This window comes from Varroa destructor, unplaced genomic scaffold (genome assembly GCF_002443255.2).
Source record: "Varroa destructor unplaced genomic scaffold, Vdes_3.0 BEIS01000001.1, whole genome shotgun sequence".
Lineage (NCBI taxonomy): Eukaryota > Metazoa > Arthropoda > Arachnida > Mesostigmata > Varroidae > Varroa > Varroa destructor.
In genome coordinates, this window is record NW_019211454.1 from 26,987,108 (window position 1) to 27,004,073 (window position 16,966).

The 16,966-nt window shown below is 40.8% G+C and overlaps 1 protein-coding gene and 1 long non-coding RNA gene across 7 annotated transcripts in view; both read right to left on the reverse strand.

Moving 5' to 3' along the window:
- Nucleotides 1-16,966, reverse strand: part of LOC111249930 (gamma-aminobutyric acid receptor subunit alpha-6-like) — a 126,650-nt gene that overhangs the window by 76,538 nt on the left and 33,146 nt on the right. The gene's annotated exons all lie outside the window — the stretch shown is intronic.
- LOC111249940 (uncharacterized) lies at nucleotides 4,237-14,962 on the reverse strand. Of its 2 annotated transcripts, XR_002673133.2 has the most exons (4): nucleotides 14,383-14,961; nucleotides 12,263-13,806; nucleotides 9,630-12,011; nucleotides 4,237-9,189 (listed from the first exon to the last, which is right to left on the reverse strand). It is a non-coding gene; the product is annotated as an uncharacterized LOC111249940 (long non-coding RNA). The 2 variants fall into 2 exon arrangements; XR_015317616.1 differs by having other exon boundaries at nucleotides 9,630-13,806; nucleotides 14,383-14,962.

Sequence of the window (16,966 nt, forward strand, 5' to 3'; positions counted from 1 at the left end):
AACAGACGATCAAGCTTTGGTCACTTTCAGGATAATGCTTCACTGTTCTGTGTCGCTTCGGAGTGACTACACAGTATACACACTGGAGTAAACTTTTAGTCATTTATCTCTTCTTTGCTTTTCGTCAAATACTCCGTATAGAGTACCTCTTTTTTTCTGAGTAAAGTGCTAACGTACGTTAACTTTTCTGTGCACTTCTGTCGGGACTGAGGCGAACTGGATGGATTTGCCTGCCGCCGGGCTGCCTGTTTCTGCCTAACGCATAGCTTGCTAAAGAAAGAAATGTCACTAATATTCCATTCCAATTTCCCCTGATTGTGGAAAATTTATTGCGCCCTCCGCCATCACCACCTCTGGAAACAGTTTACCAAACGCCATTGGCACATACCCTTGATCTACTCGTCAATCGTTTCTACACGTTCGCACATATTGTGAGTGGCCTATCATAGCCAAGATCACATGTATCCATAGACTCCCAACGAGTATGTCTAAATATGTATGTTAGGTTGAAGGTTCCTACTATTCGCGCTGCGCCGCTCTTGTGGCGAGCCATCTGAGCGTGCTGTGTTTGCACAAAAACCCTGTTGTTGTCTTTTGTGTTCGGAAGCAAATCGGATGTCACGGTCACCGCTGGAAGATGAACGTTCTAGCAAGAAAAAAAAGTACATCTACGGTATCTAGTTTCTTTTTTTAGTAGGGCTCGACCGTTGGCGAAGCAGCTTAGGACACTTGTGCTATGTACGGAGAGAACACGTTGCTCAAGAGTGGCTTATGAGGTTCAACAAATGATGATCTAGGTCGAAGTACCTTACTTTGAAAGACCCCCCATTTCTGGCAGGATAAGTTGAAAAAGCTTTTCAGGGAAGGCGTGCGTCAGTTGAGCCTGCTACTTAGTGTGAATGTGAGCTTCGACTGCGGCATTATCATTTATGACCTTAGCTCAATGAGAATCACTTAAAAGCTTAAATTTTTTTTTTTTTTTTTTGGTTTTCCACATCAGGGACAACCTAGCCAACACAAATCGGCTTACCACTGCCGCTCAGTGTCCTGCTCTCTACCGAACAACACGTTCTTAGAATAACAGATTTTTACAGAGAGCCACTACAGACAACGAAAGATGGCGCTTCCAGTAAAATGGGATGGGTAACATCAAATGGCAAGTCTCAGTCTAGGCTCAAGCAAGATCTCCATTGTAAGACGGTCCTGATATATGTATTGCGACTACGAAGGCCTGATACAATAGAATAGTTAAAGAAAGCATAACAATTGATAAATATCAATAGTAGTCTAGTTGAACCGGGTTAACGGTTCTATTTACTAGAAAAGGAGGCTTACGAAGCCTAAATAAACAACATCTTCAAAACTGAGCTCATCTAATTTATATCTAAAATAGATCCGAGCATTTGGCCGAGAGGCGGTAGAAGGTCGGAGGGAATAGAGGAGATTGCAGAACGGACCATAGTATCATTGTTTTTACAAAACCGACAATAAAATGTTTGCACATGTTAAATTTTCTTGCTCGTTTGTTAAAGGTTTTCCTTTACATTATTATTATTATTTTCGTTTTGAATGACGTTATTCGCATGTTTGCGACGATAAAACATACCTTATCAATCTCTCGTGCTACTACAGCTCAGATACCCACATATGTCACCCATCTTGCCTATTGTATCAATTATACATTTCATTGGATCGGCCTTCTTAAAAATAAGCATACTAACCTTAAATTCTTATCACACATAGTATGTCTAGTGCCGTTATAACCACAGAAGAGATCTGAATATCTAAGCTATTATTATGTGCATGTATAAAATATGGGAATATATATATATATATATATATATATATATATATATATATATATATATATATAGAGACAGAGAGAGAGAGAGCTTTAAAAGTATTGGCCGTTTTAAACCAAGCTGAATGTGCGTCATTTTAAATAATGATCTTCTGGTCATTTTTCTGGTAACATTATAATCTGCATAAAAGCATATGCATGTTCTATAGCTTTTGAGCGAAAAATTGTGGTTAGTGATTTTTGCATGCCTCCATTAAAAAACCATTAAAAATTAGTATTATTAAGGGAGTTCTGCAGAAACCGAAACAAATGGCGGTCTGATGGTGCAAGGTTTGGGCTATAAGTAAACGTATCAAAATTTCCCATACAGATCCTCTCAGTTTTTGCTGGATAGCTAAATATGTGTGTTGTCTGGCTTTGTCACAGATAAAGACGACATCTCTTCTGTCCACTAGTTTTGGTCGACCTTTTCAATAGTTCGCTGTAATCTCGTTAGTTATTAACATTAGGGGCTCGAATTGTGTTGCCAGGTGGTAGCAATCTCTTCGCAAGACGATTAAAAGGGATGGCAATAGGGATGGGGTAACTCTTGTGTTGCGACGAAACTACATCGAAATTTTATCATCACTACTAATTTCCAGAAATGACTGGCACTCGAGGGCCTACACGAACCAGGACCATGTGGTTTGAACCGTATTCCTATCCACCTCGTTACAGACTTATTAACTATTTGAACCCACCCTCAACGATAGAATATAATAATATCATTCTAGGTAGGTTATGCGTATATCAGTAAATTTACTCCTTAGTGGTCTTCCAAATCACATCGTTACTAAATATTTTGTACAAAAAAACATTTTCTTCAAACGATTCTTAGTTATTTCTCCATTAGCTAACTCTCTCTTTTTCATTCTGTTCTTTAATTTCCTGCCTGATTTTGTTCCTTTCCATATCATAACTTCGGCATTCGTTCCCATTGACAAAGCCAACAAAGGCTTCGACCACTACACATAGGGAAACTCCTGCATTTGTTTTATAGATGTGTAAGCATTTACTCTCCACAAACTCTTTTCCCTTGAATTTTCTTTACAAAAAGCAGAGCTTAGCAATGATCAGCAAGAGACGAGTACATGTTCCTATGCAAACCAAACGCATCAGCACGTGAATCCATCTGCGTGGATGTGTGAACGCTACAAAAATAGGCGGCGATGCTTAGCTTGCAAACAATTGCTCTCATATCCCCCTTGGCGTACTTCTAACGCCAGCGCATAATAGCGGACTACGTTTCATATGAACTGGCAACCATCTATCCATCTCCGAAAGAGAGCGTGGACAGAGGCACTGTGTCTTGGCCGATTTAATGGGTACTATTTTGAAGACGCAAAAGGCCCAGGGTCAAAGCGGTGGAAGGAACGGAGGGTACCGGGGAAACGGGACGGAGGGTAACAAAACGCTTGCAGCCCTAGCTAGCAGCAGGCTACTGGCAGAGCAGCTGAACACTGCTGTTCAAGTTCTCAGTACCGGGCCGATGTCTGAAACCCATAGGGAAGTGTGAGTCATCTGAGTGCATTCATCGCTTGCACTGCATGATAGCAGCGTATAATACTGAACGCCGGTGCTTTGAGGACAAACATTAGGGAACTGGTTTGTAGGTTACAAAACTTGAATTTTGATATAGCCATAGAAATCAGTTGCTCCATCGTCCAACGAGGAAACAAAGCAAACAACGGTTCTTTTCTAGTTACGTGTAAGCGTGCATAATCCTATATGTGTCAAGCCACTTAAAGAGTAGCACATACTAAGTCAGAGTTTCTTCCGAAGAAACCTTTACAATAACGAGCACCGCATAGTCTTTCGTGTTTGCTATTTTCTCGGGAACCAGCGGACTCCAGCATAGCTTACAAATATGTAACCATATCGCAGGCAACTGATGCGTTGCCGTACTGCTCAGAAATACACTTTTACATAATTAATCTAATCTAAATCACATAATAAATCCAAGTACGATATTAAATACAGTCTCGCCGCGACCGCTTCATTTCTCTATCAGCATTCAGCGTAAAAATTAAATGCTTATGTACATGGCACTGTCTGTTGTACGGATAGGTATAGGTGTGTTACAGTGTGTAGGCATATTATAGTGCAAATGTACCGCTGGCACTGGGCCTCCCCTGTGGGATAAGCTGTGGGCATACTCAATACATTACATGTAAGTTACCTTGGGGGTTAACAAGCGGACGTTGTGGGAATGTGCCATAATCAAACATAATTGCGTGCCATACACATGGCTCTCTAAACAGGCAGTATCACCACAGAGAATACCACTATGCTATTTAAATTCAAATCTGGTGTTCGATACTGTCATATCGCGACCTGATTCACACTTATCGTGTAACAGAAATAAAGAACGCTTATAATATTAAAGACTAACTGAAGCCGTCAATTTTATACCGAAATTCTTCTGTATTTCAGTTGTTAATTAACCTTTGTCAGAATTTGCTTTTAGATAGAACTTTTAGAGATATACACATTTGACTGTATACGCCTGCGAACTAATTTAGGCATACCTTTTTCTCTTATTATCAAAAGGGGGATATTAAACCTCTTGTTTTTTTTTAAGAAGTCACGATGTATACAAGCGAGTATGCACATATAGCAATAAGTCGCTTCCTCCTGAATGCTTAGGCAAAACTTAAAAAAAGTTAAAGCAATTGGCCTAAGCCAGAACTTACTCTTGCAGACGATATAACACGGGCAGATGTGAAGAATTAATCGTTATCCGCCTATATTATGCAATGGAAATAATTTGATAGTTCTTTTCCTAATAGCTCGAACGGGTGGGATGCGGCAGTGCTCATGCGTGACGATACTCCACAGTATGTAAACGCCGCTGCCACTTGCCAGAGTGATTATAATAAATGTGGCGTTTGCTACCGGTAGGCGCTTCGCCCCCTTCTCGCACCATCTTTGCTTACTTCACATATCCATTTCGTGCGCTGTGTATATTTACGTTTGATATAAGTTTAACACAGTTTCTAGACTATCACTAATTGTCAGTTAGTCGAACTAAACTTCTCAGAATTCGTTAGTATATTCAACAGAGCTGGCCCTCCATCTGGCCATCCATTACTAAAGAGATGGAATCCTTTTAAAGGAACATGCTGACTGATTTGCTGCTTTATTATAATATATACATATAATAATAGAAACCAATCAAACTAATCAACGGACCTGTAACTTCCCTGAGACTTTCTAGCTTTAGATCACCTCGCTTGTGGTTATTTTGCTCAATGTAGATAATGGTAAAACGCGCATTGATTACTTGTTGTAGCAAATAAAAAATAAAATTCTGTTATTTTGAGCCATGATAAGAATGGAATATTAAATTGCTAGTTAAGCCGAGAATATTTTTGCCCGCTGAAACAAAGCAAGACTCGTACATTTGCTACTATAAGTTCATCTCTAGTAAATTACTCTAGATGACGTAACGTTTTGTTAATATGTCTTTGTCATTTCGCGTACACAGCCGACAGACGCACGAAGATAACTAACTGGTAGCACCAAAAATGCTTACGATGCACAACACCAAAAACAGTTCTATAAAATTAAAAAATAAACCAAATTGGAGGAGCACCACTTTAGAGGAAATTTTTGCTGAAGTTCAGAACTGCACTCTGACACTTTGAAGTATTAGTTAAAAATAGATTTGAGCCGATTTAAATACAGTAAAATTATGACAGGTTTGAACAGTTTAGTTTAATCATAACGGCCACATTTAAGTATCCGCCGTATCGTCAAACTTGGAAACCCTGTCATTGCTATTCCTTTTTTGCTTTGCAAATCCACGTTCGCTGAGAACTTAGAAGCTCTCTGAATATTAGCATCAGTATTATGTATGCAGTAATATGTTTATCTAATTTATTCTAAATTTATAGTTGTGAAAAAACAAAATCTTATCCCCTGTCCAAAATAAAATACCTGGTCGCAGCACTTTGCCGATATACAGTAGGACCACGTTTATTTGTTCTCCGGCTTATACAACTTTAATAAAGGTATTTTTATGCCAGTACGATTAAATATGGCATAAATTAAAAGAAGCCGTTTTGAGCTGTCAGTTGCATTGCAAAATAACCGTCAACATCTGGCCATGTTTTCTATTCTTTACTTGTATTAGTGCATTAAATAGTATGAAAAACCGTAAAATAACGACGTACGCAGATATCGGTTTGAATAACAGCTCGGTATTAGTATGCAATATGGAATTGTTCGATTTAGGATTCACAGCCAATCCTAAACATAAAGCCATTTCGTACTGTCGAAGTGAAAGCTCAAGTCGCTAATAATGTCCGATGCTTCGTGCTGCAACCCCCTGATGCACACTGATAGTGTAACTGAGATTTTTTAAGACACGGAAAAAAAATCATGCAGCAGCAAATGCGATAGCGTTTAGTAATGATAGTAAACGATTCTAAGCCCTTGAGACGGTCCGTATCGATCTTCCTGCTATTTTGCTTGTTTCTTAGCTGGATCATGTTATGGCTACAGCTGAAGCATGAAGAGCAGTGATTAGGAGGGAAATGGTCGTAAGGAAATTTGGGTAGAACGTCAACTGGATGAAGTCTAAATTGAAGTCTACTAGAAGCAATGCCAAGTGTTAGATGTATCTACATCCACAATAATTAGATATCGATTTTTACTACACGCTATTTCGCTCAATGACAAATTGCGTTTTTACCCCAGTTTCAGTAGAGGATCGACATGCTATTCAGCCTTACTCATATTCTTTCCTTTCGTCTTACTTTCAGCGATGCATAGCCTAAGTCGCGTAAGCTCGAACAAAGTGGTACCGGGTTTCGAATGACCCGCTACTGCCGTATCGTGAGCGCTAGAGCGAGTAAACATGGACCATCGGTGTGCCAGTTTCATCAGGCTTATTCGGCACCTGCATGGCTGGACTGCCTTTCCGTACAGGCCGCTAGCAGAACATATAAAATAAAGTAAAAAAAAAGAAAGGGAAACAATCGGAGAGAGCTAGAAAGAGAGTGAGCGGTGATACTGGAAAAATTAGCTAGGATCGCACTGGGAACAAGATAACATTAATAAGATAGCAACAACGATGACAAGGGCGGAGTGTGAACAGATTTCTAGGACTTCGCACTCAGGCCGAGAAGATCAGCTCTGTTCGGAAAATAAATTACTTTGACCGCTCGTCATTGCCCATTTCGTTACGGAGAGGGAGTAAGCTGGATGGCGATGGAAAAGCTGCAGGGTCAGCTAAACTACATATTACAGTGACGTTAAAGAAAAAAGGGCTTCACCATAAATCGTGGTTGCTTTTCTCGCCTTTTCGACTAACTATCCAGGACCGTCAATGGACGATATTTTCTTCTCTTCTAGTATTGGCTTGATACTCTAATGTATTCAAGTGTACAATTATCAATTTTGCTATTGGGATAGCTCGTCCAATCAGACACTCCATAGGTAACTGAAAAATTGCCCCATACTTTTGGCGCCAGGCTCTTTTTCCCGCCTGCTGGGTAATTAGTCGTCTGTAATGTTTACGCCTTGAAATGGTGCTTTTATGATATCTAAACGACCTCAGCATACCTAATCACATTGCCAATGATGCACCTGATTACTGCTCAAGCAGTCAAAATAATCAAGGAGCATTTTAAACTCTGTGATACAAGGATCAACAAATTTTGTGCACAATTGGTAACGATAAAGCGTTCGATCATTAAACTAACGATATGAATCGTCTTAATGAAATCTCTTATATTCTAATAAATTGCAAATGTTCAATGACGGTGGCTTACATGAATAGATCAGCTTAGTTGCGTAACGTTTTTGCGAAAATCATCTGCGTATTTAAGGAGCTACATACACGGTAACGCAAGCTTCACAGACGCCATTTTCAGAATCACGAACACAACAGGCTAACTATATAGAAACAAAAACTACCACAGGAATAGAACGCCCACACAAACCCTAGCACCAGATGCGCAATGCGACGGCAATCGCTGACATTCGCTGAACTGTCCGTAAAGCCATATGAAGACTAGTCAAAAAGAAGATCTCTGTCCTATACCCCTGCAGCAGAGTAGGCAGTCGTAGAGACCACGATATCACTTATCAGATCAAAAAATATTCGCCTTTAGGTCGACCTAGAAAAATTAGAAAAGAAAAATACCATCGACACGTCTAAGTTACTAATTCAGATACATGAAACTCCAAGATTTTATCACGTAGTAACTCTTAGCATATTCATTTATTGATTTTGAAATAACAGCCATTGGATCTAAGGCGTGAAATTTTATTAGTGAACTACTATTAAGGGCTGCTCAAAAAATCATACAACAGCTAATACTAAATAATGAAGCTTGAGAAAACTGTGTTTCGCACAGAAATGACGCAAAAATAGCCCTACTGCCACAAAGCCGAAACTGTCAACGTCAGAGCCCTTTAGAAAGGAGCCATCAGCGAATTTTTTTTAAAAAACTTAATGAGGGCTTTTTTCCTGCAAGTGGATTTGGTGAAAACTCCTTAAGAAATCAAAATTGATAAGCGATCGACTAGCTCTCCTTTTCGAGTCTAAGCATTACCTACCGTATCCAAAGAGATTACGAACCTAATAATCCCCGAGATTTCCTACTGTAAATCAACGTTACTCCTTTACATGGCTTTAGATTTGCCGTAAGACGCGTGCAGTTTGACGGGTGCAGTTTCGAACAGCACATTAGCTACAATTATCTAAAAGTTCCCTTGACACATCGTTGCTTGCTGGAGTTCTACTGTACTAAACAAAGTACGTTTCCGCCATGCCGCTTCTCACGCGATTCGTCGGTAATTAAGATTGTTAGACTGAGGTTAGATTAAAAAAAAACGACAATCGATGTTATTTGCAGGTATATGAATCTACGAAACACGTAGACGAATGCAAATTTGAGCGTAGCAAAATGCAAAATTATGTAGATGAATATATATTTGCAGTAAAACTTTCAGACATCATTTATTCCTATACTAAAAAGTTGATGTTGTAAAAAAGGCTAACCCACGAATATGATAAACTAGCGTTATTTGGCTATATTCTTATTATCGGTGCATTTGAATACGCTCTACGCGGAGCGTCTCTTTCGACTTCTTGCTATAGCTCCTGAACAAAAAAGATTTTGCCAACTTCCACGGCTTCAAACCGATTTTTCTAGCTTCCTTCCAGTTATTCCGCTCGTATAGTATTCATGCAAGAGCAGCTGTCCTTTTACGTGCCCTATCCAGCGGAACACCGAAGCACAAGATACAAAGACGAAACGATTTCCCATCACCCTCCGAATTGTATAATCATTTCGGTCGCGTTGCTCTGTACACGCTGCCTCGCTCTTTTCTTGCGTCTGTAAAAAATCACTGTCATCATTATTTTCGACTATTTGATGGCGATTTGTTGTTTACCAACTTCCTGTGGCTTTACACTTTACTTCAAGTGCCATTCGCCTTTCGTACATTCGACGGCAAGGTCTACAAACCAAAGGAGTGTACTGAGTCATTTAGTGAACTAGCCTTTTTGTACACTCAACTATTAAGCGAACATACTCTCATAAAACCTGACTAGGCCTTCACAGCGGTTGTGGTTGAAAGAGAGATACAAGCAGACGACCTTGACGAAAGCAGCGTACGCTAGAGAGCGCCACTTGTTCAAAGGCTTTCCAAGAGAAGAAAAAACGCCGCCGCCGCCGCCGCCATAAATATACAAAGTATCAAAAAGCTTTAGCCTTTTAGCATTATACCGATACATTTGATTGTTTACTTTTTTATTCTCCCTATGGTTCCTCACCTTTTCCGCGGAGCGTTACAGCTTCGGTTTTACCCCCTGCCCCAGGTGGACGTCCGCACTGGTCTATGACTGCTAGAATCGCCTGCTGGTGCTATTGCACCCATGTCGTTAGTGTTTCTGCCAGCGTTATTGCTGTTGTTGTTATTGTCAGTTGTGTTTCGCTATTTCATTGGTATTCAGGACACAGAGTGGGCGCATCCTACGAGACTAAGGAGTGCGCGGCCAGCGACTAGCACTGCGCGCCGTCTACAGTCCGTCGTTCGTTCGTCGAACGCCAGCAAAAAGACCCAAGGCGAAAAGTAGAACCAACGAACTGGCTGTTAGCATAGACAAGGAGTGAAGATGTTGTTACCACTACTGCCATTGCGGATCAGTTATACGTTCACTTTTAGCGGTTAGTAGCAACCTCTGCCCTAATACTAGCAGCTGTAAGAGTCCGTTGGTCTTTGCTGCTGCTGCTTATTTGCAAAACTTGGAAGCCCTAACAAGATACGTTCCCCTTACGCATTCACCGCAATTGTGGCTACCGAGCAATGCTAGTACTTGGCCTACACGTTAGCCTTCCCGCCATATTACTGCGCATAGCCTTCGAGCAGATAAACATGCGGTTGCTTACGAGCCGTTGGCTACGACCGCCACCCCTAACACTCTCCAGACCCCCTTCCAGCGGCTTTCGTCCGCAATATGTGAAGATTTCCACACCACCAACGCTGCGCTCTTAGAACCTACGTCATGACTACTAAGTAGTATATATATATATCGATAGCGACGTTAATAGACCGAGTTGGAGGCTGGTTGGCCGGCTAACGGCTGATACACGCTTCCAGTAAAACAAAACAGGGCGACACGCAGCGGGACATTTAGGCAAGAAGTCCAATTCCCGTCATCGCATCAATCCCAATGAACCGAAACAGCAACGGCCGTAACATTCAAGCAACTATTGACCAGCAGGACAACGATACAGACCACGTCATATCGAACGCTCAAGCACTCTCACATTCGAAGGACCTAACTTCGTTTCTCGACCACTAACTAGCTCTTTTTTAGCTATAAGCGCGCGTCAACGTATTCCTATATCAACTTCTTCAATCCCGGAACGTTGTCGGTTTGCGTAAACGTATTTTATTGCTACCCCCAGTCCGTTTAGTAGACTACGTTTTTGACGAGTTCGCCAGCTAGCTGGCGGAATATCTTTGATTCTGCATTGCTTTTTTGCTGCCTGTACGTTAATAAGAACAAGAAATTTTTTCTCATCTCTAAACTGGTTTAGCTTGGGCTCATGTGTTCCAATGAACACCTCGTATTTGCCCAGATTAAATCATAATTTTTATTATATGGCCTATATAGAGTAAGTTAGTTAAGAGACGATTGCAAAAAGAGCATCAGATCTGTTTAATGCTAACCGACAGAATATTAACTATTTCGTTAATATTCTGTTGGTTGGTTAATAAAGTTTCCAGTTATTTACTTGAGACTCTGCAACAAGCTTACCTGTTTGCTGTTTGTAAAGGCTTTAGTACTACTCATTTAATATTACTCATTTTCATGTTAGTCTATTGACGTGTAACAACTACACGTTTCGTCTGTCACGTCTGCTAACTTAAGGGTCTCGCCGTTGCCGCAGACGACTATTATATTCGTATACTGTAATTATTAAAAACATCTCCTGAATACATTACTCAATATAACCATTACAGGGATGCATAGCACAGCCCATGCCTGTATTTTATCCACACCGGATCTACGTATTCATGTTATTCGAATAACCGGCATGAATAAAACCTACGTTTAATGTTTAAGCCATTGTTTAGGCTAATTTCTCGTCGATTTTTTGAAAAGTCGAAGACCAGCTAGCATTAGCAAAGACGATGGCCAAAAGTAACGAACTAAAGCTAAACCTGTTGTTGTTGTTGTCGTTTTATCCCTCATTCATTATATCGAAAATGGAGTTATGCTTCGCTTTTGTCCTAGAGATGGCGCTTAATCTTCTTCTTCTTGGAGTCTTGGTGACGACGACGTTCCTGCCAGTTACAGTAGCCATTATGGTGGTCGGCGAGTCAGTAACTGAGGCAAATGGGAACGCCGAATTCTTTTTGGGATGGAGCGGACGTAAGCTTGCCAGACTCATCGGATCGGTAGTTAACCGAGAATGTCAGCCATCTGCCCGCCCACGATCCCATTGTCAGTCGGTGCTATCTACAGTTCCTCGAGCTTGCCCATTCCGTCGCCACTGGCTTCTTCCGCAGCCATTTCCCTCGTTCTGCATTTTCGAACTAGTGCTACTTCGATCACAATAACAACTTCGTAGTTTGAGCAACAACATCAGCAGACCAACGAAACCAACAAAGCCGACGACCTCGAGGGATGTTAGCTTGCTAGCTCCTACGAAACAACAGCGGAACGGGAGGAGATGTGAAAGAGGTAACAACGAAGATATGAACGCATATAGAGAAAAAAAAGGATAAACGCCAAATGGACAATGTATGGCCCTGATACCCGGATAGCCGACAATGGCATATCCGTACTTTTTCCGGGGAATTTTAATTAGTTGATTGGCAAAAAACGCAAAGGTACGATTAATAACAAATGATTCAATAAAGAATGACTAAAGGGTAACGATTGGCAGGACTAACCGAATCGGTGACCTTTCTGAGGGTATTAGCACTGCGTGCTGCCGAGGTTGCGTTTGCGAAATGACGTTGGTCACAAATAGCTACAAGAGGCTGGGCTTGGGTTACGGGAAGGTCCGTTGTGATGAAAACATGTTCCTTTGAGTTTACAACGAGGTCATTTAAAACATTTCGTTTATGAATTAAAAAAAACTAGGTTCTACGATGTTGCTATTTGCAACAAATGGTGAATAGCTAAAAAAGCAATATTCGTTTGAACATCTTACATTTCAAGTCCTTTCTTGTTAAACGTAATCAGGATGAAAAAAATGAAGATGTTAATGACGGCAATCAATTAGCAGCGCCTTGGGGCAATTACTCTTGTTAATTGTTGGGCTTGGTGACTCCGTCTGCGATTTTCCGACAGTAGACTAAACTGCTAGAAGACAATAAAGACTAGGACAGCAATAAAGGAACTTCACACGGACTGTTGTAAAAACAGCTGTCGAATAAGTTAAACGACATTCTACGAATAGTTAATGCAAGACGCCGGTTTAGTGAAAGATCCTCTATGCTCTCGGATATATATATACGTAGGTGTTCAAAAAGCATTGACGATTTTTCTGATGACACCATAATTCAATGGCAATAAAACTATTAAATCTAAATTAACATCACAAAGGGAGTTCTGCAGAGACCGAAACAGATGAAAATTTGACGTGAAAAATCCGGGTTTATATCAAATTAAGGCTTCTATGTAAGTTCCTCCATGTTTCGCCGACTTCAAATGACGCTCGAGCCTCTTTAACGCGTCTAATATTGTTTGAAATGCGTGATTTGATAGCCATTTAATTAGAAAAGCCGTCAATAATTTTTCGACACTCCAATATACATATGCATGTCAGCGTATTCTGTATATTAAGAACTGGAAGACAGATAGGCTACAGAAATCCAGATGATCTATCACTCATGCTAAGCCTTGTAGGAATTAAGTGCGATGCTAGCCTCAGCGCGATACCCGGTCAACCTCGCTTTCATCTTCGTTCCTTACTCTGCTCATATTCGTCCATTACACACTTTTGATTGAGCCTGTATCGGTTTAACTCGCAACTTTCCAGTGACCCCTTGCTCTCTTTTCCAGCAACTTTGCTATGGCGGCATGTCCTGGGCGCCGAGGAGCGGTGGACCTTGCGACATTATCCAAACGAGTGTTCTATATACTAATAGGAGCTCGTCCGACGTGCCGGTCATCCCAACCGCCTATCCTCATTAGTTCTCCACGGGAGACCGGTAACAGTAGCGGCTGTAGTTTTCCGTGCATATAATTCAGTTGTATGTAACTATCCATCCTGTTGTTTCGCATCGCCATTTTCCTTCCTGCTGTCATTACCCTCTTCGTCTTCTCCGTCCTCGCCGCTTTTCTTTAGGAGCCTAACACATACTAGTATAGCGTGTTGTAAAAAGCATCGTAAGAGTTCGCCGTGGCTTGCCTGATTCATCATATTCACGCTGGCCAATATACGCATCATACCTCTTTCCGGAGCAATGAGATAAGTAGTCCTGCTCTCCTTGAAGCAGACACGACAGGGACGGGTTGTTGAAACGATAGTGGCAAAAAGAAATGGTTATAAAAAGTTGTGATACTGGACACACAGTAGGAAAAATGCTTGTCACTACGCTTGAACGACAGCCGCTAGGTCGACGTTGTACCCTATTCTTAGTCAATTTGCCCCTTATTTGAACAAAAATTACATAGAGGCAACTAAGGGTTACGAAATAAAAGCTAATAAAGAACTTAGTAGGTTTAACCTGAATCGTTTTTGGCTATATGCCCTGCAAAGCATCCTGCGTATCGCATTGAGTATATACATTATTATAGACAGAGCGAGCTTCGCCTATTAGCTTAATTTAATATAAAGTGTTGCCAATCATTGCAAAGCTAGAAGAAGATTGCACATACTTCAGGAGACGAAATGATAATTTTAGACAAAGCTAATATATTTTTATCACTATTTTTAGGTACAAAACGATATATCACTAGGTAATTTAGCCTAAGCCACAAGATTGCTAAAGGGTCTTTTATGCTTCTGTGTATGAATATATGCCACTCTATTTTGACGACAGAGCGTCACCATTATAGTTACCATTATAGTTTGGGCCTTGAGACACGGGCGTGCGGTTTCATGGCGTAACCGCAGCACTTGCTTCCGTTCCGTCGCCCGTTTATATCAATCTTGACTTGTGGTCCTTCACTAAGCAGCGCCGACTGAGAAGCGAGTGGTGTTGGCGCTAATAATGGCGGTAGAGAATGAGCAAAGTAGCTGTGCGATAACTGGCTTTTCAAGCGCGACCACTTCTGCCTTGCACTATTGCAATATATATATATATACTGCCTAGATAGATATACACACATAACCTTCCTGGCGGCTACCGACAGGCCGAACGAGTAGGCTCATTAGCTGATGTTTCCCACGGGTTCTGGACCCTCGCGTCTCCTTCTACAGATTAGAGGATGCTGGATAAAAGCAATACTTCGTTTTCGCCGCTGACTCATAGGGAGGACTCTTTAAATAGAGGAAAAACTATTTATATATCCCATGATGGGTGCGTGTTCAACCCTAGGGCAGTGATGTCGCATACGTTGAAACAACCACATTGTGTAACGTGTGACTTCGCCTCTTTCGTTGTGTTCTAAGTGTATGTTTTGTGAAAATTTATGTACGTCTCCGTGCTCGAGCGTTGTCAGCGTCGTGCTGTTCGCAGGTGTAGCGCGTGCGGCGGCAAACTCGACACAGCACACGATGATGTATTAGCAAACAAAGGACTTATCTCAAACAACGTTTACGGTCGTACAACATCATGTGTTCATCGTTAGCTAAGCCCGTGTTGTCGGGGCACTTGAGACCTACTGAATGGTTGAACTTGTCTGAAAACAATAGGCATCAAATGTTCTAGCCACACGTGGGTGTCTCCGTGATAGCTAATTGTCGTTGTGATGTAGGTTCGAACCTAGGCCCAGCCACATTTCGTTTCGTGTTGGCAGCCAGTCGTTTGATTGAATGCCGAACGGTGACAGCGGACGCAGAAAATCGGAGTATAAAAAGCCGCACCTGGCTCTTAGGTCTATCGTACAATTATAAGAAGTACCGATTGCCTTGTTATAGGTGAAGGCAGGTTGATGATCGCAGAGCGAAGCCTAGTGATGTGAGCGCCTATGAGGGAAGTATATAAGATAGTTTGAGTCTCGGAAATCAAATCATTATGAAAGAAACGGTACACATAAAATATATATATATATATATGTATTTTATGTGTACCGTTTCTTTTTTTATTTATTAATTAAATTATATTTAATTAATAAATAAAAAACAAGATTAAAAGAAGCAAAAATTAGGTGTAACAAATAACAGTGATATGAATAATAATCATCCTAATTGTATACTGATGTTTAATAAAATCGGTGTCTATCTTCAACAGATTGGAGTTTTTGCTTTCAGAATACTTAGTCAATTTCCGCTTGAGTACTAGAAATACAAAGTTCGATAGGGGACACCCAAATCCTGGCAAGCACAACTTTTTTTTTTCTATACTTTTTCGTTCTTCGTTGCTGAAGACAGGGATTCACTTCAGCATTTGTCTTAACCAAAGTACATATAGGCATATAAATTGCTTTTCTCATTTAAACGAATCATAGATGATCTTCTTTTTATGTAAGAAGACACAGTCTTCATGGTCGTTTACCGTGAAACACTACTATTGCATTTTGTCGGCAAAAAATCTGAATGGTGCTCGACACCCACCGCAGCCCCTAGTTCAGCCGTCATCAGCCCGTATTCAGATGGCATAGACGGTTTTTGTCTAGACTATTTCCAGGCGAAACGCCAGCAAGAGCAAATACACTTTGCTGTAGTTTCTGATTAGGCGATCGAGGCATTCTGTGGGCGCAGAGAAGACAGAGGAATCTAACAGTACAAACACATTTACACACACACAGGTACACGCAATTTTTTATAAACACACAGATACGCGGGTATCCACTAACTAACACAAGTGGCAGTACGAGTGTCAAGGGACAGGTTTTTTTTCTCTCGATTCGTCCCATGGAGAAAAATAAGGTTAGGAAGAACTACACTAGTCAGAGTTTCCTCTCCGTCTTTTCGTACAATATATCCGTACGGCTTAGACCGCTAGCCAGACTGATCGCATCGGAGGAATTATTGACGTGTTCATTGGATGGTGGTATTAATGGGTACATACTTTCATCATATTACAACAGTGATTCATGAAAACGGTGTTTGGTTAAAATGTACCGAAGTAACTTTGATAAGTCATTGCTAAGTTGCTAATGTCTGTCTGTTGTGCCTATTTGCAAACCTTGGCATAATAAATCCGTACAAATTTTGTGATCTCAGATCAGATATAATTTAATCCAAGCTACTGGCTTTGTGAATGTGTTATACACGAATGGCTATGATTATGATCCGACACAAGTGCTTCTTTTTCTATCCGTAAGTAATGAAACCAATAGCGCTAAAAGCTTACAGGATTGATTAAAGAAAGCCTAATTTCAAAATATTATTCAAATCACTTGTCCTAAGTTAAAGATTGATTGATTTTTAGTTGATTCTATCTCTTACTCGCCACTAATTGCATGAACTGTTATGCCATCTGCCGAGCTAGGTGTTTCCTAGAAATACTGCGTAACTGTCGTTAGAGTAACAGTATGTT